The 23,895-nt window shown below is 38.5% G+C and overlaps 1 protein-coding gene and 1 pseudogene across 1 annotated transcript in view; both read left to right on the top strand.

Annotated features, from left to right (window-relative positions):
- LOC150100261 (uncharacterized) overlaps positions 1 to 23,895 on the top strand; it is a 101,392-nt gene that overhangs the window by 66,979 nt on the left and 10,518 nt on the right. The window lies entirely within an intron of this gene.
- LOC150100262 (U6atac minor spliceosomal RNA) lies at positions 8,512 to 8,607 on the top strand (annotated as a pseudogene).

Below are 23,895 nucleotides of genomic sequence, written 5' to 3'. Positions count from 1 at the left end.
CTTTTCTTCGATCATCCCAAACAGCAGCATTTTTATTTTCCTCTCATCGTTCATTCTACTTATGTGGCCAAAGAGACGTAGTTTCCTTTTGATTATTTTCTGGATCAGGTTTTCTTTTGGTCGTATTCGTCTGTAGATTTTCTCATTGTTCACTTTCTGGATCCAGCTTATTCTCAAGATCTTTCTATAGCACTTCCTCTCAAATGCCAATATCCTCCTTTCAGATTCTCTCAGGAGTACCCAGGCCTCACATCCATAGAGCATGCTGCTGAAGATACAGGTTACTAAATGCGCAGTTTAGTTTGCATCTTTATAGCTCAGCTCTTCTTAGCTGTGAGAAGTGGACGAGGGCTACCGCATCAAGGGCGGGTGCGGTTAAAGAAGCGAGCCCAGCAGGTGGAGAGGATGTTGCGAGTGGGAACACTGAATGTTGGAAGCATGACTGGAAGGGGAAAAGAGGTGGCAGACATGATGAGGAAGAGGAAGTTGGACATTTTATGTGTGCAGGAGACAAGGTGGTAAGGGGGAAAGGCAAAGGAACTGGGAGATGGATATAAATTGTTCTACTCTGGAGCGAATAACGAGGGAAGAAATGGTGTAGGAATTGTGGTGTGTGGCAGAATGAAGGGTGAAGTACTGGATGTGGGTAGAAGGAACGACAGGATCATGCAAATGAAATTGGGTCTTGGAGAAGAGCGAGTGGTCGTATTATGTATATATGCCCCGCAAGTTGGTTGTACAGCAGAGGAAAAAGATGAGTTCTGGAACATGTTAGATGAAGAAATGAGGGAATTGGAAGAAAATGAGATGGTGATTGTCGGAGGAGACTTGAATGGGCACATAGGAAGACAGAATAGAGACTGTGAAAGGGTGCATGGTGGCCACGGAGTGGGAATGATGAACCAGGAAGGAGAGAGGGTTGTGGACTTTCAGTAGCGTTTGATCTGGCAATTGTGAACTCGTTTTTCTTCAAGAGGGAAGAATATTTGATAACATTTAGAAGTGGTAACAACAGCTCACAAATTGACTACATTTTGACTAGAAGAAAACATCTTAAGGTTGTGACAAATTGTAAAGTAATTCCAACAGATCAAGTAGCACAACAACACCGACTGCTGTGCGCAGACTTTAAAATAAGATCGAAGATAAGAACTTCTGGTTGCCATGGGATGAAGACAATTAAGTGGTTTCGCTTAACAGAGGAGAGTGTGAGGAATCGTTTTAGGGAGAGAGTGTTAGAGAGGATTTCGGATGGACTGGAAAGTGTACAAGATTGGGGGAAACATAATTCAAAAGTAATCCTGAGCTGTGCAATCGAGGTGCTTGGTGAGACATCTGGAAAGATTAGAGAGCAGAAGGAGGGTTGGTGGTGGAATAATGATGTACAAGTGGCAGTGACAGCTAAGAGGAAGGCAAAGCAGAAGTGGGATGAGTCAAGAGTGGAAGAGGACAGAGAGGTGTACAAAGAGAGAAAGCAAGAAGCCAAGAGAGTTGTGGCACAGGCGAAGGCCATGGCATATCAAGATCTGTATGATCAATTAGAAACAAAGGAAGGACAGAGAAAAATTTACCAACTAGCAAAATGTAGAAATAAAGCAGCTAAGGACATCTTACATGTGAGGCAGATCAAAGATGCTGAAGGAAGAGTATTATGGAGGGATGTGGACATAAGAAACAGGTGGAAAATATACTTTGAGGGACTTTTGAATGAGGAAAATGCAAGGACTCACAGAGGAGATGGGCAGCCTTCTGAGGGGATGGTGCAGAACATCAGTAGAATGGAAGTGACGGAGGCCATGAAGAGGATGAGGAATGGAAAAGCGGTGGGCCCCGACAGAATTCCAGTGGAGGCATGGAAGGCACTGGGGGAAGAGGGAATTGACCTGCTGTGGGACCTGTTCATGAAAGTTTGCCAACAGGAAAATATACCCGAGGAATAGAGGGAGAGTACTCTTGTTCCCATCTACAAGGGTAAAGGGGATGCACAAGACTGTAAAAATTACAGAGGAATAAAGTTGATGTCCCACACAATGAAGATCCTAGAAAGGGTTCTTGATGGTAGATTGAGGGAGGAGGTGGAGATTGCAAAGGAACAATTTGGCTTCATGCCTGGTAGATCAACAACAGATGCTATCTTTGGGTTACAACAGATGATGGAAAAATATCGAGAGAAACAAAGGGAGCTGCATCTGGTATTTATTGATCTGGAGAAAGTATACGATAGAGTGCCAAGGCAAGAAGTCTGGAGGTGTCTGAGGGAGAAGAAGGTGCCGGAGAAATATGTCAGGTTGGTGCGGGAAATGTACAGAAATGTGAAGACAAGTGTTCAGACCTGTTTGGGACAGACAGAAAGTTTTCAAGTAACAGTTGGCTTGCATCAAGGGTGCATTAAGTCCGTTTCTGTTTAATATTGTGATGGAGGTGGTAACAGAGGAGGTGAGAGAAGATGTACCTTGGACAATGTTGTATGCAGATGACATCTTGCTGTGTGGAGATTCAAGAGGAGAAGCGGAAACTAAACTGGAAAGATGGAGAAAAGTACTGGAAGAGAGAGGTATGAGACTGAGCAGAAGTAAGACAGAATATATGTGTTGCGCAGTGGGCAGTGGCCAGGAGACGGAGCTGGAAGGAAATGTCATCAGGAAGGTGAGAGACTTTAGATACTTAGGTTCAACAGTGGAAGAAGATGGAGGAGCTGAGAAGGAAGTGGGATGCAGGATACAAGCGGGTTGGAGGAACTGGAGGGAGATGGCTGGAGTGTTATGCGATAAGAGGGTGCCGATCAATCTGAAAGGCAAAATTTATAGGACAGTAGTGAGGCCAGCTATGACATATGCTATAGAAACTGTGGCCCTGAGGAAAAATAACATCAGCAGGATGGAAGTAGCAGAGATGAGAATGCTTAGGTGGATGTGCGGTGTAACCAGAAAGGATCATCTGAGAAATGACTATGTGAGGGGAACAGTGAAAGTTACGAACTTAGGAGCGAAAATACAGGAGGCAAGGTTGAGATGGTTTGGTCATGTGATGAGGAGGGAGGATGAATATGTGGGAAGAAGGGTCATGCAGATGGATGTGCAAGGAAGGCGGAAGCGTGGGCGGCCAAAGAAGAGATGGAGGGAGCTGGTAGAAGAGGACTTGAAGATGAAGAACTTGGATGTGGTGACAGCCCAAGACAGGAAGGCGTGGAGGAGACTCATAACAAACAGTGACCCCACTTAAGTGGGAGAAGCTGTAGAAGAAGAAGAAGATAGCTCAGCTCTTCCATATTTTGTTCATGGCTTTTAAAATAGTTGTTGCTCTGGCTATTCTAATTTTTATCCCTTTTTTGGGGTCCAAGTAATATGTCATGTGGCATCCAAGATATGTGAAGTGTTCCACATTTTCCAGTTGAAAGCTGTCTATCGTAACTCTGTTCAGTAATTCCTGTTGTCCAAATATCATTGTTTTAGTTTTTTCAAAGTTGACATTTAGTCCTTATCTTTTTCCTTCTGTGTATAGTGTTTGCAATGTCTGTTCTAGCCTTGCTGTGTCTTCTTCAATCAGGACAATGTCATCTGCAAAGCAGAGGTAGTCTATTCTAATGTCATTTATTGAAATTCCTCTGCCTTCTTCTTTAATCTTATCTACTGTTCTTCCCAGATGTGGGATGAAGATGATTGGTGATATTGGGTCCCCCTGTCTTGTGCCTTGACTAGTGGCAAACCAATCTCCAGTCACACCTGCTATCCCGATTTTTGCTCGTGCTTGGCTGTTTATATCTTTCAGCAGGTGGATCAATTTATTGTCCACACCATAGGATTCCAAGACAGCCCATGTTATATTTTGGTCGATATTATCAAATGCTTTTTGGAAGGCCACAAAACATCAGTATATCTTTATGTTTTTTTCTTCGAGCTTTCTCTGCTATTAGTCTTAGTGCGAATATTTGTAACACTGTACTTCAATCTTTTCGAAATCCGGCTTGCTCATCATGAAGATGTGCCTCCATATGACCCTTCAGGCATTCTGTTAGTATTTTCATCAGCACTTTGCCAAGATGACTCATTAATGCATTAGTTCTGTATGGTGCATTCTAAAGGCACTACCTTTCTTATGAAAGACAACAAAGATCGATTTTTTCAAATCTTCGGGGGGGGGGGGGGGCATACCCTGATCTCCATATTTCATTACCCAGCTTATGCATTTCTTTTACAACTGATTCTCCCCCATATTTTAGCATCTCGCCTATTATGTTGTTATCTCTGGGAGTCTTGTTGTTCTTGAGATGTTTTATAGCCTTATTCACCTCCTCTTCCAAGATGTCATTTTCAAAGATTTCAGCCAGTGGAGAGATTGCTTTTAGTTCTTTGATTACTTCTGTTGCAGTATTATTTAGTTGATTTTTATATATTTTGCTGCAATATCTTGTCCATCTGTGTATGATTTGTGTCTTGTTCATCAATACTTTACCATCTTCATCTTTGACTGCTACTGATCTTGTTTGCCACTTCCTATTGACATTTCTTATAAGTTTTTGGACCTCTCTAGTTTGGTGTTCTCCATAGTACTGTTGAATGTCTTTGCACTGGTCCTCCAACCATTTGGCTTTATCAGATCTTGCTGCTTTCTGTACTTCATTACATTTTTGACGGTATAACTCATCTGCTGACTCTGAATTATCTCTTTTAAGTTTTAATTCTCTTTTCTCCTGTACCAATTTTAGGGTTTCCTGAGTTATCCATTTCTTGTTGATCTTTTCTCTTTCAGGAATTACTTCCTCTACTGCTTTTTTAGGACTGTAGTCAGTCGTTCTGCTCTTGTATTTATATTTTGTTTTTCACTTGGGGTCTTAAGCTTAGTTTCCAATATGTTCTGATATGCTGTTCTTAGCCTGTCTTCATTTAGTTTTGAGCTGTCTCTAGCTTTTTGGAACTTTCCTTTTTACTTCAGTTTCGGTTTTAGTCTTATATTCACAATCATTAAGCTGGTCCGAATCAATATCAGCTCCTTGGAATGATCTGTACTGTCGAACTGAGGTTCTCCATTTCTAGTCTATTAATATCAGATCGATTATATTCCTGTGTTTGCCATCGAAGGAGTGCCATGTCCATTTACAACAATCTTTTTGTTGGAATTTGGCATTGTAAATCATCAGGTTGTTATCCATGGCAAATTCCAGAAGCATCTCTCTCTCCACGTTCATTTCTTTCTTGATATCCAAATTTTCCCATAACCTTTTCCCATCCTGTGTTATTTTTGTCAGTCTTTGCATTCCAGTCTCCTCCAATGATGAGTATATCCTGCTTCAGCACCTCACCAATTTCTAGTTGTAGATCCTTGTAAAATCTCTAAATGTTTTCATCTGCACTCTCTGTAGTGGGCACATATATTTGAATGGTCATGATATTAAATGGTTGGGCACTGAATCTTGCAACCATTATTCTTTCACTAACTGATTTGTATCCTATCATTGCCTGACAGGCCTTGTTACTTAGCAGGAAACCTAAGCCTGCTTCATGCTTACTTTCATTTCCTGACCAGAGAACTCTTCCACCATTTGATTCTCCTGACAATGTCCATCTCATTTCTGAAATACCCAATATATCACATCTGTATTTCTTCATTTCTTCTTGAAGCAACTGCAATTTTCCAGTTGCCCAGAGTGTACAGACATTCCATGTACCAATTGATATTCCATCCTTTACAGGCCTGAGTTTGATTTTTTTTTGTCTTTGTTTTCAGTAACTGATTTTTTGATCCAACCCTGATTACTCGATTGGGAACCGGGCAACATCCGAGGGCATAAGTCTTTATTCTTGTTCATTGGCATCAGATTTCAATTGTGTTTTCTTTTTACTGTCAGCAAATTGACACTTATCTGACAAACCCTTAGTCTTTCTTGAAGAGCTTGGGGGAGAGAAGCAAGAAGGAGCATATAGATTTAGGCTTAGGGAGCCTAAGCTCGCCTTGATGCAGTACCGTCATTAGACTTCTGTGGCATTTTATAGAGTTACTGGAATTGTCCACTAACCCACAACATCCTGTTAGTATTGCTGCTTCTTGTCCAGGACTGCTTATTGGCTATTTGCAGCTAGCCACCATCTCTGGTGGCCATTCCCTGATCCACAACCTGGGGACCCGTCTGGATATCAGAATTTGGAGAGTAATAAAGACTGAAAATGAATACGGCAAGGAAATTTTGATGTTGAAGTGGTTTCTCATAAAGAGAAAAACACAGGGTCATTCCCTGGAAGCTGTATAAAGAGGGTGTGAGCAAGGGAATGGGAAGCAGGTTTTTTTTTGTTTGTTTTTTTTCATGGAGAGTTGTGAATGATTGGAATGCGTTATGTGAGAGTGTGGCGTCTGCAGAGAATTTGAATGTATTTAAGGCATGGTACAATGTGTATTGTCATACATATTGTGTGTATGACAATGGGACCTTCTGTGATGAGTCTGACTTCATCTGGGGCTTGGAATAATAATAATAATAAAGCCTCTAAACAAAATCTGTTTTAACTTTAAGAAGAAATAGAAAAATATGTGTAATATAAAGACCCATTGTAATAACAGAAATTAATGTAACAAATTATAATTTCCAAAAAATCAAGTGTGTGTGTGTGTGTGTGTGTGTGTGTGTGTGTGTTTATTTATTTATTTATTTATTTACTCTTCTTCCTATTCTTATTTTGAACGACCTCTCCTTCTTGGAATGGTTCTCTCATGAAGACATCATTCTCAAAACAGCTGCACAGTCCCATTAATCACTTTATGGAACTCCTTTTGGTATATTAAAAAAAATGGGGATGGGTGTCTTTCCAAATAAATTTTTTTTTGTGGTGAATAGGATTTTCCATAAATTGGAGCCCTGTATATGTGCATATATTATTATTATTATTATTATTATTATTATTACAGGGAACTCCAAGGAGTCCATAGACTCATCGAGGGAGGCCCTAACATCATGTCAAGAACAAATATTCGACATTCACACAGTATCTATCATACCTCGCTTTCAACTCATTTACAGTCATGGCACCCACAACAGACTCGGGCAGCTTATTCCACTCATTCACCACTCTTCAAGTAAAAAACCTAGTTTTAACACCCCTGCTAACCATGTGCTTGCCCAGCTTCCACGTATGGCCCCTAGCCCTCCCCACCACCAATCCTATTCTCAAAAATATCTTCTGAATTAATCTTATAGAAGCCCTTCAGTAATTTGAATGTCTCAATCATATCACCCCTTTTCCACCTATCAACCAATTTCTGCAACCCACACATCTTCAACCTGTTCTCATAAAGTTCATTCCATAGATCTGCTATCATCTTGGTCACTCGTCTGGCCCCTAGCCCTCCCCACCACCAATCCTATTCTCAAAAATATCTTCTGAATTAATCTTATAGAAGCCCTTCAGTAATTTGAATGTCTCAATCATATCACCCCTTTTCCACCTATCAACCAATTTCTGCAACCCACACATCTTCAACCTGTTCTCATAAAGTTCATTCCATAGATCTGCTATCATCTTGGTCACTCGTCTCTGGATCCTCTCCACCTCCACCCCATCCGTAAGAAACTCTGGCATGGGCACAGTGGTCCAGATGGGACCTTATCAAGGCTCTATACAGAGGAACAATAACCTGTTTGTCTCTGCTTGTTAAAGTATTTTTCAGCAACCAAGTGATTTGATGAGCTGATTTAGCCACTTGTGCGATGTGCCCCCTAAACTTCAACTCCCTATCCACCAACACTCCCAAATCCCTGGCCTCATCAATCTCCTGTAGTACGGTTCAACCAATGTGATATACTGCTGCTAATCTTTTCGCTCCAAATTGCATAACCTTACACTTTACCACATTAAATTGACTTCCATTCTCTTTAGCCCAGTCCTCCAAACTATCCAAATCATCCTGCAAAATTTTGACATCCTGTGCACTCACTATTGCTCTAACCAACTTTGCATCATCAGTAAACTAATGAACAGTTCCTCTCAGATCCTTTCCTATATTGTAAATGAACAAATTGAACAGTAGTGGTCCAAGAACAGAACCCTGCAGCACACCACTAGTCACAGGCCGTCTTTTGGACTCTACTCCTGAATAAACCACTCTCTGATATCTCTCCATCAACCACCCTCCTATCCTTCTCACCAACCCTATATCCATCCTCATATGCTGCAGTTTACTGATTAGAATTCCATGTGGTATCCTGTCAAAGGCCTTGGCAAGGTCCAGTAGAATCACTGTAAACCCATTACCCTTATCCAGTTCAACCGTCAGTGTGTTATAAAATGTGAGCAAGTTACTGAGACATGATCTACCCTTCACAAAACCATATATATATATATATATATATGATTAGTACTATTAATATATATATATATATATATATATATATATATATATATATATATATATATATATATATATATCATCAATTTTCTGTCACCCTTGGTTTCAGAGCCTACTATAATTTTCAACTTAATTCTCCTCTGTTACAACTTCCAAAGATTATACTTTAGAACTGCCGCACTCTCCTTGATAAGGATGGACCAGCCTCTGGGCCTAATATATATAAGGTTAAGGCACTGCCGCTTACTTCACGGCACTTAACTAATTTTTAATAATAATAGTTGTATGTATACTTTTGGGACAGACATGGTGTTTTGTTAATTGAATTTGTGCCTCAAGGAACAATGATAAATGCAGATGTTTACTGTGAGACCACAAAAAAATTGTGACAGTCTATTCAAAGCAAAAATACAAGATCTCCTCAACTCAGGAATTGTTTTGATTCAGCCAATTGAATTCATTTGCCGGCATGATTGGCCAAGTGGTTAGCATATCTGCTCTCCATCCAAAAGGTTGTGAGTTCAAATTCCACCGTAGGCATGGATGGATGTTTGTGATTGTCTGTGAAAATACTCGTACTGTTGGTGGGCAGTAGATGGCACTGGTGTAGATGATGAGGTTCACTGTAGTTGGTGGATTGAGTAGAGATGGAGAGCTGTAGAGTAGGTGGCCTACCTCGATGAGTCTCGGACTCCCTGGAAGTGTCATGTAATAATAATAGTCATTTTTCCAGACCAAGAGAGGGTATGAAATAATAATTCACCAATGCACTTTTGACCCATTAATTATACTTCTCTTCTGTACCATAAAATACCATAACCCACTACAAAATTGAAGATTAAATGTGAATTAAGTGATTAAAGGAAATAGATTAGCATAAAAGATACAACATTATTAGTATCAATGAAATATGATCAAATAAGCAAACAGAAATTATATGTAAATTAAGTGATTTAATGAAATACATTTATGAGTACAGGTAGAAAGATACAGGCTTATCAGTGGAGCACAGCATAAATGAGAGTAGGTTTTTCAGTTGTTGTTGTTGTTGTTGTAAAAGTACAACAACTGAACAACAGTAGGTTTTTCAGTTGTTGTACTTGTACAAAGAATGTTACAATAGTACTGTTCCCAAGCTTTCAAAATTTAGAATTTTCCTAGGATTTTAGAGCTAATCACAGAAGCCTGGTAGTTGAGAGTTGCTTGATTACCATGTATTTCATAACTAATTGATCATCATATCACTGATGTTGAAGAGAAGGAACATTTTGAAGCAAAGTTGTTTATTCTGCTTTCATGTTTCCTTATGTAATTTTTCTTACATCAAATGAAAGTCCAGAATTAAAAGAATTTTGAAACCCAATTACAGTGTGCTATGGCTTCATAAAATTTTCATACCAGTTTGCCATCATATTGGTGCTAAGCCAGCTATTTTTATTTCAACAGTATATTATGAGTACATTTTAACAGCTTTCAAGGCTCTGGGGCATTTAGATTTTCATATAACAAGTGTGCATGTGTATGCATGTTGTTTGAGCATCTTAAGACAGTAACTCTCACCTTAGATTGTTTGAATCCTGTGGGTCCCTTTTTCTTCATCCGATTTTAATGTCCTGTCACCATGCATCACCAATATAATGCAGTTTCATCAGCATTATGCACTTGCTTGGGACTTGAGGATCTTGTCAGTCACAAGTTTAGCCAATTCATCTACATACTCTGTAGGTCATATTAATGACAGAAATTCCTTAGCAGGTTAATGGAATAACTGTTCCATGTTAATGGAACAGTTATTTTATTAAATTAAATTAAGTTATTTTTATGCAACAAGTCCACTTGGTCACTGCAGTGTTGTTCAAACCCTTCCATCATAACTCACTTATGCTCAGTATTCTTACACCTTTTATAGTTTTCCTATCACTGATGTGTTTCTTGAAATCACTATCTGCAAAGAATTTCATTATTTCCTCTTCTTTCTTTATTATATCATAAATAGTTGATGAACCAATATTAATTATACTTACTTATAATACAAACATATTTATAAGTATGTATTATAACATACTTATGATACATACTTATAACAGTTTTGCACTTAAAACAGTTTCCAAAATACCACAGTTTTGACACTTCTGCCTTATCTTCTGTGCTTATTCTTGACACTGCCACTCTGAACAGGTCCTTGCTTAGAAGACCTAGCTAGGGTTAAATTAAGCAAAATAAGCTAATAATCCTCAAAAATCAAGAGATCACTACCAAATACAGATGAATAATTAAGTGAGCAAGTGCCGCACCAACACTCAACTCTGTCTGTGCCAGCCTGTTGAACTAGGTGGATGGTAGAGGGAATTCCAAGTGTGCTCTTGTAGTTTTGTCTGGACTAAAGGATCGACCATCCATTGCCAGTGTGTGTGTGTGTATGTGTGTGTGTCAAATAAAAAAAAAAAAAAAAAGAGTTAAGAGTTTTAGATCCAATCATATAATCAGAGGATGTGATTGTGAATGGGGGTGTCATATTTCCCTCTAGTTGCTTATACATACTTATAACAGTTTTGCACTTAAAACAGTTTCCAAAATACCACAGTTTTGACACTTCTGCCTTATCTTCTGTGCTTATTCTTGACACTGCCACTCTGAACAGGTCCTTGCTTAGAAGACCTAGCTAGGGTTAAATTAAGCAAAATAAGCTAATAATCCTCAAAAATCAAGAGATCACTACCAAATACAGATGTGAATAATTAAGTGAGCAAGTGCCGCACCAGCACTCAACTCTGTCTGTGCCAGCCTGTTGAACTAGGTGGAAGGTAGAGGGAATTCCAAGTGTGCTCTTGTAGTTTTGTCTGGACTAAAGGATCGACCATCCATTGCCAGTGTGTGTGTGTGTATGTGTGTGTGTCAAATAAAAAAAAAAAAAAAGAGTTAAGAGTTTTAGATCCAATCATATAATCAGAGGATGTGATTGTGAATGGGGGTGTCATATTTCCCTCTAGTTGCTAAGGGTGGTCATGAGGTTATCATCTGTGGTTGCCAGCCATATGAAGGCTTCTCTAAGGAAAGGATTTATGTGGAGCTACAAAGCCAGTAATTATGAAAATGGAGGAGATAGCTTGCAGCTATAGCATAGAGCAGGGTGATAAGTAGAAAGGAAATAAATGCTACTTGGGCACTGATCAAGAGCTGTATGAATGTATTCCAAAGGTCAAAGGTTGAATAAGGTAAGTATCAAATGGATGAATGAATGACAGGATTAAGCATCACTGAAATCTGGATGAGGTAGTATAAATTGAATAATGGTAAGAATAAGCTGCATGAAAAGTATCAAGAAGAGACCAGAGAGCTAGCCCATTTTGTGAGGACAGCAAAAGTGCAATATGAGCATAAATTGCAAACAGGACAAAAAAAGTTCCTGGAAAAAAAGAGGCAGGGGTAGACCATCAATGTGATGGATGGATGGCATTGTGGAGTGACTGATCTTCAGAGAGTTGAGAATGCCAGAAAAGCAAACAACAGGACTACATGGCAAGGCCTGGTGTGGAACATCACCAAATATCGGAGTGACCATACGGCATCTGTAGATGCCCAGTGAACATAGTAGTAGTAGTAGTAGTAAGTAGTAAGACAAAAAAAAAAAAAAATCCTAGAGATTTCTTTTGATATGTGGCAAGTAAAAGATAGTAGTGATATTAATGATATTGGGAGAGGCTTAATTGCCATCTAGACATACTACTTGGGTACCTAATATCACAATTCGACGACCTTGACCATGAAGGACGCTTACATTTCCAGCAAGATGGAGCACCTCCTCATTACCTGATAGACATAAAGTCGTACCTCGACACTCATTTTCCAGGCAGATGGATTGGTAGAGGGATACCTATAGCATGGCCACCATGTCCCCCCCCCCCAACTTTACACCATTAGATTTTTTCTTATGGGACTTTGCGAAAGATCGAGTGTTTGTACCACCACTGCCAGCCAATTTAGATGAGCTGTGTTCCAGAATTACTGCTACCATTGCTGAAGTTATGCCGGATTTGCTCTGCCATATGTGGCAGGAAATTGATTACAGATTGGATGTCTGCAGAATTACTGGAGGCAGTCATATCAAACTTTAACTGTGATGGGATGGATGGCATGTGTGGAGTGACTGATCTTCAGAGAGTTGAGAATGCCAGAAAAGCAAACAACAGGACTGCATGGCAAGGCCTGGTGTGGAACATCACCAAGTATCGGAGTGACCATACAGCATCTGTAGATGCCCAGTGAACATAGTAGTAGTAGTAAGTAGTAAGACAAAAAAAAAAAAAAAAATCCTTAACTGTTTGTGTTGAAACTTCAAGTGTTACTACTTTTGCACTACTTTTTTTAAACTACTTTTGCACGATAATAAAAATTGTTCATCTAATGCTATTTACCTTCTATTGGGGGTGCAGTTCTAGCTCGCCTTCTCGTGGTGCACCCTTGGTCACGCTAAAGAGCTAGAGCAAATGGCAGCCAGACAAATGCAATTGTACAATCTCCTGACCATATTTACACATGGAAATTCAAAACCATCACAATGGTTCTTTCCAGAACCAGATGATAAGGAACATCGGACATAGTATCTGTATCTGCCAGTTAAATGTTGAAGATATTAGCGCATCAAAGTGTCAATGTCTTTCTAAACTCCTACGAGATGAAAACATCGATATACTTCTTATTCAAGAATCACATATCAAATCTGAAGACCAAGCTAAATTTAGAGCAACAATCCCTGGTTATGATATTCTCGGAATAACTTATAGTTATTGCCATGGCAACATAACATATGTCTGAAATGATATTGAGAATGCTGATGATGACGAAATCCATAAGATTGCTGTTAGAATAGCGGATATCATGATTGTGAATGTGTATAAACCACCTGCAACTGCTTGGCCAAATGATGTTTTACAGATACACCCCCATCCAACGGTGTAATCTGGAGACTTCAACAATCACCATACGTCTTGGAAATATGACTGGAATGATCAAAATGGAGAAACATTAGCTGAATGGGTGGATTTACATTGTCTCCACTTGGTTTTTGATGCCAAGGAAAAAGGCACCTTTAGATCAAGAGTTTGGAATAAAGAATATAACCCTGATTTGATATTTGTCTCCACTGATAGTGAAAATCAACCTTTACAGGTCTCCAGATGTATTTTCGATGTTTTTCCAATAGTCAATACTGTCCCATCTTAATGGAATTAGGCACCCAAATTCCAGTGATAACATCATTTCCTAGACCAAGATGGAATTTCAAAAAAGCTGACTGGGAAAATTTTACTGCAGACTTAGATGCATGTCTTAGAAGAATTCCCCCAAACCACAAAAATTATACACAGCTCACTGAAGTAGTCATAGCAGTTGCAAAAAGATACATCCCTCGAGGCTATCAAAAATAATATGTGCCCGGATGGACTAATGAAAGTGAATCCTGTATCAGGAATTCCTTGAGAGTAAGGATCCTGAAATAGGAGAACTGCTTCAGAGTCTTAATGCTGCTCGTAGAGAAAAGTGGATCCAATTAACTGAGAACATAGCTTTTAAACACTCTAGGAGAAAAGCCTGGTTGCTACTCAAGAAGCTCGGTCCAAGCCCCTTTCTACCAAAGAAATTGTCACCTGTTGACCCAAATCAGATTACTGCTCGTATTGTTTCACTTTCTAGAGCCCCTATAGATAAAGAACATACTAAAGAGGTAAAACATGAATTAAGTCTATGAAGGCTGAAACTCAAAAGAACCTACAGTTCTCCTTGCCTTTTTCTTGTGAAGAAATATCTTTGTTAAATAATATGTGCCCTGATGGACTAATGAAAGCGAATCCTGTATCATGAATTCCTTGAGAGTAAGGATCCTGAAATAGGAGAAGAACTGCTTCATATGCAAAACATCAAAACAGAGAAGGCTCCTGGATGCGATAATATTCATAATGAATTCCTGATACATTGTGGAACTTATGCTAGATTGTGGTTGGCCAATTCTTTAGTGATATACTTGAAAGTGTTTGCTTCCCTAGGGAATTTAAAAGGACAAAAATCATTGCTATATTAAAACCTGGTAAGTCAGCAGACAGAAGTGAAAACTATTGCCCCATAGCCCTTTTAAGTGCAACCTTCAAACTGTTGGAGAGACTGATTTTAAATAGGATCAATGGGAAAATTTTTGGAATGCATTCCAATAGAACAAGTGGGATTCAGAAAGATCATAGCTGCATAGATCAGGTCCTAAGCTTAACAACTTACATTGAAGCAGGGTTTCAAAGGTGTCTGAAGACTACTGCAGTCTTTGTTGACTTGACAGCAGCATACGATACTGTCTGGAGGGAGGGACTCATATACAAATTCCTTAAGTCATCCCATGTAAAATACTGGGGCACCTTGTAAACAAATTATTATGTGATCCATATTTCAGGGTAGTAAATGGGGGAAGTATCAGTAAACAGAGAATGCTTAAAAATGGGTTACCACAGGGCTCAGTGTTTGCACCACTGCTTTTTAGTCTACATTACAGACATTCCTGAAACAGTTAGTAGAAAGTTTGCTTATGCAGATGATTTAGCTTTGGTAATCAGTGACAAATCCATAGAAAGAACTGAAGAAATATTGATGAATGATATGTTGGCCTTATGGCAGTTCTATAAAAAATTGAGATTAACACCAAATCCTGGTAAAACTGAATGTTCCTGTTTTCACCTTAATAATAGACTTGCAAATCAGAAACCAGAGATATATGTTGATTGGACATTAATCTCATTTAATCCGACACCTAAATACTTGGGGATAACTTTGGATAGAACTTTGTCATATAAACAACATATGATTAATATCGCTGCTAAAGTACGTACCAGAAATAATATAGTCCTGAAGCTCTGTTGTACTACATGGGGCTCAAGCGGCATAACTCTACGGAGTACCGCTGTGGGACTGGTTTACAGTGCAGCAGAGTATGGTGCCCCTGTTTGGCTTAATAGCCACTATGTCAACAAATTACATTATTATTATTACCCCAAGACCTCATGGAGTCAAAGACTCATTTTGGAGGTCCTTTTATCACACACACACACACAGCTCATCATATCGTGCCTTGAACACATTCAAACTCCTTGTAGGCACCACACTCTCAGGCAAGGCATTCCAATCATTTACAACTCTGAACGAAAAAACCTGTCTCTCACTCACCTACTCACACCCTCTTTATACAGTTTCCAGGGATGACCTCTGGTTCTCCCTCGATCTCCCACTATTTTCTGTAGAACTTCTCCAGCATTGATCCTATAACAACCCATTACCAACTTGTAGGTCTCTATCATATCTCCCCCCCCCCTCTTCCTCCTGTCCACCAGACTCTGCAAATTATATCTTCTCAATCTTTCCTCATACTCGACATTCCAGAGGTCAGAAATTACCTTAGTCAATCGCCTTTGGACCCTTTCCAACATCTCTTCATCCTTCTGAAAACCAGGTGACCAAATCTGGGCACAATAGTCTATGTCTGGCCTAATCAAAGCCTTATACAATGGAACAAGAATCTCCCTACTTCTACACGTCAGTGTCCTCCTCATCATTCCCAGAAGCCTTTGTGTTGTCTTCACAATTTTGGCTATGTGTCCCCTAAATTTTAGATTCTTATCCACTATCACCCCTAGATGTCTTATTTTTTCTACCTCCAACAATATATCCTCACCAAGCATAAGTTCTGCATCCCATCTTTGTTTTCCAAATTTTAAAACCTTACATTTTGCAACGTTGAACTCACATCCCCATTTCCGTACCCAGTCACTCAATTTATTCAAGTCTTCTTGTAAGGCCACAACATTTTCACTAATCTTCATGGTTTGTCCCAACTTTGCATCATCTGCAAACAACTGAATATCTCCATCCAAATCTTCACCTATATCATTAATATACAAGTTAAACAGTAATGGCCCTAAAACAGACCCTGAGGCACTCCACTAGTGACTTTCCTTTTCCTGGATATTGCTCCCCCCAATACACAACTTGTTGATACCTATCAGATGGCCAGTCTGCAATCCAATGCATTAATCTAATATCCAATCCCATCTGCTCTAGAATCTAGATGTTCAACTTAATTTCACTATGTCTTAATAACAGGCTGTATCAGAAGCACACCCTTACAGTGGCTCCCTATTCTGAGCCATATTCCTCCTCCAAGCTTTGCTTCATGGATATAAAAGAATCTTAAATAACCAAAATCTCCCAATACACGAGTTTATTCCAGATGCTTTATCTGATAGATTAAAATCCAGAAGACCTGCCATTCGGATCGCCTGTAATCTCTCAGAATGTCAGCTTGATAAATAAGTGGGATGAACTGTGGATTCAAGCAGTATCACCTGAAGTCCATAGTTACATCAATATTCTTCAAAAACCATCTGGATTTGACCTGCCCAGGAATATATGGAAAACTGATAATAGGATCCATACAGGTCATGGTGTATATGGAGACTTACCATCAAAGTGGGGAAAGATATCGAATCCCCACTGCCCTTGTGGAGCCGAGATCCAAACTATCCTTGATATAGTTCAGGAATGTGAGTTAACGGCATATCCAGGTGAACTAAAGGACATTTTTGACCTATCCCCAGAGGCAATCAATTGGATTAAAAATCTAATTGTAAAAATATGACTAAATTTTTGTTGGATGCTTGTCATATATTTAATGCCTGTATTTTATCTGTTTGTTCATTTATTATTATTATTATTATTATTATTATTAAACAAGACCTCATGGAGTCAAAGACTCATCTGGGAGGTCCTTTTATCACACACACATCTCATCATACCATGTCTTAAACACACTCAAACTCCTTGCAGACACCACACTCTCAGGCAAGGCATTCCAATCATTCACAACTCTGCATGGAAAAAACCTGCCTCTCACTCCCCTATTCACACCCTCTTTATACAGTTTCCAGGGATGACCTCGGGTTCTCCCCTGATTTCCCACTATTCTCTGTAGAACTTCTCCACCACTGATCTTATAACAACCCCTTACCAACTTGTAGGTCTCTATCATATCTCCCCTCTTCCTTCTCTCCACCAGACTCTGCAAATTACATCTTCTCAATCTTTCCTCATGCTCAACATTCCAGAGGTCAGAAACTACCTTAGCCAGTCACCTTTGGACCCTTTCCAACATCTCTTCATCCTTCTGAAAACCAGGTGACCAAATCTGGGCACAATAGTCCATGTGTAGCCTAATCAAAGCCTTATACAATGGAACAAGAATCTCGCTACTTCTACACGTCAGTGTCCTCCACATCATTCCCAGAAGTCTTTGTGTTGTCTTCACAATTTTGGTGATGTGTCCCCTAAATTTTAGATCCTTATCCACTATCACCCCCAGATCTCTTATTTCCTCTACTTCCAACAATATATTCTCACCAAGCATAAATTCTGCATCCCATCTTTGTTTCCCAAATTTTAAAACCCTACATTTTGCAACATTGAACTCACATCACCATTTGCTTGCCCAAACACTCAATTTATTCACATCTTCTTGTAAGGCCACAACATCTTCACTACTCTTTATGGTTCGTCCCAACTTTGCATCATCTGTAAACAACTGAATATTTCCATCCAAATCTTCACCAATATCATTAATATACAAGTTAAATAGTAATGGCCCTAAAACAGATCCCTGAGGCACTCCACTAGTGACTTTCCTTTTCCTGGATATTGCACCCCCATACACAACTTGTTGATACCTATCAGATAGCCAGTCTCCAATCCAATGCACTAATCTAATATCCAACCCCATCTGCTCTAGTTTGACTGTCAACTTATCATGAGGTACTCTATCAAAAGCTTTTGCGAAATCCAATATATTACTGTGTATCCTTCTCCTCTGTCCAAGGAAGCAGTCACTTTATTGTAATAAGTAAGTATATTACTAAAACATGATCTAACTTTAGCAAATCCATGCTATCCATCAAAGATTATACCATTGTTGTCAACCCAACTCTGGATCCTAGTACTCACAAGCTTCTCCAACAACTTAACCACAACACCTGACACAGAGATAGGCCTATAGTTTGTGCTTGAGTTCGATCACCTCCTTTATGAAGTGGCACAGTCTTGCCCTCCTTCCACTCTTTAGGAACTTGACCAAATGCAAGACTCGTATTAAAAAAAATGTCAAGGCAAGTGTCAACTCTCTGGCACATTCCTTCAGAATATGTGGTGATATATTATCAAGTCCCACAGCCTTATTTATATCTAGTTTACTCAACTCCCCAAACACCTCTTGCTCACTTACAGTCAGTCTGGTTACTTCCACTTCTCTTATGCTGCCTCCACAATGCCCTTTTTCTCTGTATCGCATGCTTAATCTCTTTATTCATCCATCTCACACCTACCTTATTTAACCTTCTCATCCGTGGAATACATTTAGACATTGCATCTACTAAATAGTTTTTGAAACTTCCCCAAGCTGCATTGATCTCTTTTCCAGCTAACTCCTCAGTCCATGCTACACCTGCAAGCTGCCTCCTGAGCTCTTCATAATCACCCTCCTTGTAGTTCCACATATACCCTTGTTCATGTTTTACTTTATATTATAATTTATATATTTGTATCTTATCCATATTCATAAGTATTTTATTCCCTTTTAACCATGTGTATATGCCATATGATAAATAAATAAATACCTTCTATTGTCATTCAAAGTTGTATACTCACTTTTGAAACACCCAGTATACTTGGCAGAGAAATTTTGAAGGAGGTAGAGGAAATGAGAGTTCTGGGTGATGGTGGAGGACAAAGATCTGAAGTTTACATTCACAATGCCCAAGTTATGAAGTCATCACATTGGATTATGGCAATGATCAAGACCTTATCCATTGTATAAGGTCTTGATCAGCCTTCATATGGATTATTGAATGAAGATTTGATGGTCATAGGATGAGGAGATATCTGTTCCCCCCCCTCCTCCTAATTCATGAATAGGAGGGGGGGGCAGAGAAAATGATTGAGGCATATAAGTTGGCAAGGTATTGTTACCAGGTTAATGTGTAAGAAATTTTTCATAGAATGGGAGATTGGGTGGAGGAGCATCCCTGGAAACTACACTAAATTAAATGGAAGAACACTGTGGTACATAGAAGTTACTACATAGATCTCAGATACTATTTTTAGAATCAGCATTAACTATGTAACACTCCACTTACCTAACCAGGACTGCGTTAATTTGCTGACAATTTGAGAGCCAGTCATTTTAAGACCACATTTAACTTGACCTATCTGAATTAACTTTGTTTATTATCAAGTCCCTAGAGAGTCTTTTGATAGGACATTATTTAGTTCCTTTTCAGTTACGATTTCTGAATTTAGTTCTGTGTGTCTTACCACAATTGAACTGTTGTAGGTGAAATTCATATGAAAGAAAAATACACTAGAAAAGTTTTTTCCCCTTTGGTTGAACAAAGTGAAAGAACCATCCCTAGATATAAAGGAGTGAGAAGTAGATTTTTGTGCATATAGTACTGGTTTTGGGGAGTGCCTTGCATGAGAAAGGTTAGAATGCAGATAGTGAATCATTTTAAGACATGAAATGATTGACTTTGCAAGACCTAGAGTGGATTTTTTTTTATGAGTTTCTCGACAACATGGACTACGATGATGATAATAATCAGTTGTCAGACTCCTGATAATGTGAAGTAGACCACAAGTCAAAGCTTAGCATGTTGGAATTTCATACATATAACAGTGCTAAAATATTGCCTGTTTCAATCTTAAATATGCAATCTGCATATTGTCTACATTCGATTTAAAAACAAAATTTGGAAATAGCAGTGAGCATATTTCATTCTTGATAATATAAATTACTCTTCAATGTCATCTGATAGAAATAATCGATTATTGTCATGGGAACAAAATGTATCATCTCTCTTATGACATCAAGTGTCAGATAAAACTACTGATGTCATAAGGGAGATGGGAGTTTATGACATTAAGTGTCAGATAAAACTGTTTCATTGTAATTCTTTCTTTCAAGGTTACACAGTGGTCAGCATTCATTCATTATGTAGATAGAATTTATGGAGACACAAACAAACAAACATGTTAGAGTAATTACTTTACTTACAATTAAGAAAATAACACAATAACACTTGACATTTCAACCAAAAGCTACATTATAAAACAGTAAAACTGTTTTATTAACCATTTACACTAGCTTGACCTCTGGTGAGAAAAGAAAAAAATATATATATATAATAAATAAATTATAATTACAGAGGATAAAAAGAATTTTTTTTTCAGTGGAACTGAAATGAGTCTTCCAGACTCTTGGAATTACTAATCCATCATTCTTGTTGAGATTAAGATAATCAATCAGCATCTCACAAGCTTCCTTGAATTTTCATTCAAATCAGGTTTTGGTGAGCTCTAGGGACTTGGTGCCTTTCCAGTTATTTATATCACAAGTTTGGAATGCATGGTCAGACAGGCCTGTTTTATCATAGCGAAGGAATTTAATGTGGTGCTTATGTTTGTCTTTTCTTATTGGAATTGTGCATCCTGTTTCCTTTTTATATAGGGTAAGTTGCAGGTGCACTGGGCTTTGTACATTCTCAGGTGGGCAAAGTAAGGAAGGGGATCTTTGAATGAGCTAAGTAAACTTTTGAATTTTGCAGAAGGTTTAAATGTTGCCTTATGTTAAATGTTATCTTAACACTGCATAGAAGCCGTGTTAAGGTAACATATAACATTTAAAGAAACATAAAAAGAGACAGAACACTGCATTTATGCAGTGTTCTGTCTCTTTTTATTGATATTCCCTAATGTATGAGATCACATTTTTGTAATATTTTTTTACTTTTAATTGCATTATTGTGGAGTATTTCATTGTAAAGATAGAGGGAAATGCAACATTGTTACAGAGATGGAAAACTTTTGAGAGTTTATGTGGCAAAAGTATTTGCATCTTTCCTATGAAACTGCTTCTGTAAATTCAGTTTAGCCTATTTCTAGAATGAATATAGAGATTTTATCCTGTTTATCATTGGGAGTTCAGTATGACCTTTAAGTTTCAGTTCCCTCTTAATCAGTATGAACTACATATATCCTTTGTTTCATATGTTTACTCCAGCATTCTTCCAGTAATCTACATCTGTTTTTCTCACTTTTTCCAAAGCATAATATTATTATTATAATTATTATTATTATTATTATTCAGGCCTCCAAGGAGTCAAAAGACTCATCGAGGGAGGTCCTTCCTAAGACATAAAGTCTGTCAAGACTCATCGAGGGGAGGTCCCCCCCCCTGAGAAACACAAAGTCTATCATACCACTCTTTAAACTCACTGACCATTCTCACTCCCACCACTCCATCAGGCAATGCATTCCACGGCTCAACCACCCTCCACACAAAGAAACCACTCCTTACCCTCTTGCTCACAGTTTCCTTTCGTAACTTCCAGGGATGGCCTCTTGTCATCACTCCTTCCCGCTGTTCAACCAAGCGAAAGAATTCCCCAGTGTCAACCCTGTAACCACCTCTCAACAGTTTAAAAGTCTCAATCATATCACCTCTCCTTCTTCTATCCACCAAACTCTGCAGTCCACATTTTCTCAGCCGATCCTCATAACTATCCTTGTACAGTCCTGAAACCATCTTTGTCATCCATCTTTGTATTCTTTCCACAGTCAATTTATCCCCTTCAAATCCTGGGGACCAAATCTGAGAACAATAGTCCAAGTGTGGTCTGATCAGAGACTTATACAACGGAATGATAACCCTCTTATCTCTGCAGGTCAGTGTCCTTCTCATAATTGCAGCAATCCTCTGTGTTACCTTCACCACATTTGCAATATGTCCCGTAAACTTCAGGTTTCTATCAATCATCAACCCCAGATTTCTTGTCTCCCCTACTTCCACCAGTATAACTCCTCCCATAGAGTATGCAGCATCCCATCGATGTTTCCAAAACCTCAAGACCTTACATTTTGCTGCATTAAACTGACATCCCCATTCATTTGCCCATCTATCTAGCTTATTTAAATCCTCTTGCAGGGCTACCACATCTGCACTATTACTAATAATCCTTCCCAGCTTCGCATCATCTGCAAACAACTGAATATCCCCCACTGCAATCCACTGGCTATGTCATTGATATAAAGGTTAAACAATATAGGTCCTAGTACTGAGCCCTGTGGGACCCCACTTGTAACCCTCTGCCTTCTGGAAACTGCTCCACCATACACAACTCTCTGATACCTATCAGACAGCCAATCCTGAATCCAGTTGACCAATCTGACATCCAGACCCATGTGCTGCAACTTAAATATCAGTTTATCATGTGGCACCCTGTCAAATGCCTTCGCCAAGTCTAAGAAAATTGCAGTATATGCCTTTCCCTCATCTAATGTTCTTGTAACTTTATTATAAAAGGCTAGCATATTGCTAAAACAAGAGCATCCTTTCATATCTTATGTTAATCGATTAGAAATTTCATTGCATATTGATTACAAAATGTAAAAGTGATTATGAAATGTATTTAAGCTTGGATATTGACTTCCCATCAGAAAATAGACATCTAAAAATTTTTAAAGAGTAATGTGCATAAAATACACTTTACATGTTATTTACACTTTATACATAAAATACACAATTTCCAAAGGGTATATATATATATATATATATATATATATATATATATATATAAAAAACTGAAGTAATAATCATTATTATTACATATCACATCCAATGAGTCCTAGGACTTGTTGTGGGGAGGGCACACCACTTCATTCAATCCACCATTCACATTACTCATTCTCCCCATCAACATGCAATATCACCATTCATCATCTATTCACAATGACATCTACTACCCACTGATAGTATTATTTGTAAATTGGTGTTCTCTGGCAATATGCAGGATAAAAGCCTGAGTTTCTGGTAGGAAAAAACCTTGTTAACTTTGTATGAGATTGGCTAATTTATCTTCAGTCAAAAATTTCAAGTTCGTATAAAGATTCCTCTCATCATGATGAAAATTAAACTCGGGTCTTTTCCACTCAAAGGGTATAGCAATCCCATCAGTTGCACTACAGTGACACTTGATTATCTTCTAATAACATACCAAGGTGCACAGTTAATGTACAGAAATAGGAACCACAAAAAAATAAAAGCAGAAGCATTGTTACTACTTGGGCATTCTCCATGGAGTACAAAAATCCATCACAATAAGTTCACATTAACCATTATTCACGCAATATTTATCATACATTTCCTTGAAATTAATCACTGATAAAGCACAACCATTAGCAGATTTGGCAAATTATTCACCACTCCCAAAGGAAAAAATCTAGTTCTAATAAAATTCTTGCACAATTTCCAATGGAGTGATCTCTTGTTCTCTCCCTTCTTGTCATATAACAATTTAAATCATCCTGCAGGATATTGACATCACCTTTACTAATAATTGCTCTACTTAGTTTTTAATTTTGCATCAGGAACCATTGGATATTTCCGTTTCAATTATTTCCTATATCATTGATGCACAGATTAAACAT

The sequence above is a fragment of the Typopeltis vanoorti genome, chromosome 13 (assembly GCF_054136105.1).
Source record: "Typopeltis vanoorti isolate ZY-2024b chromosome 13, IOZ_Tvanoo_1.0, whole genome shotgun sequence".
NCBI classification, from domain to species: Eukaryota; Metazoa; Arthropoda; class Arachnida; order Uropygi; family Thelyphonidae; genus Typopeltis; species Typopeltis vanoorti.
This window is presented reverse-complemented; position numbering and strand designations above follow the sequence as displayed.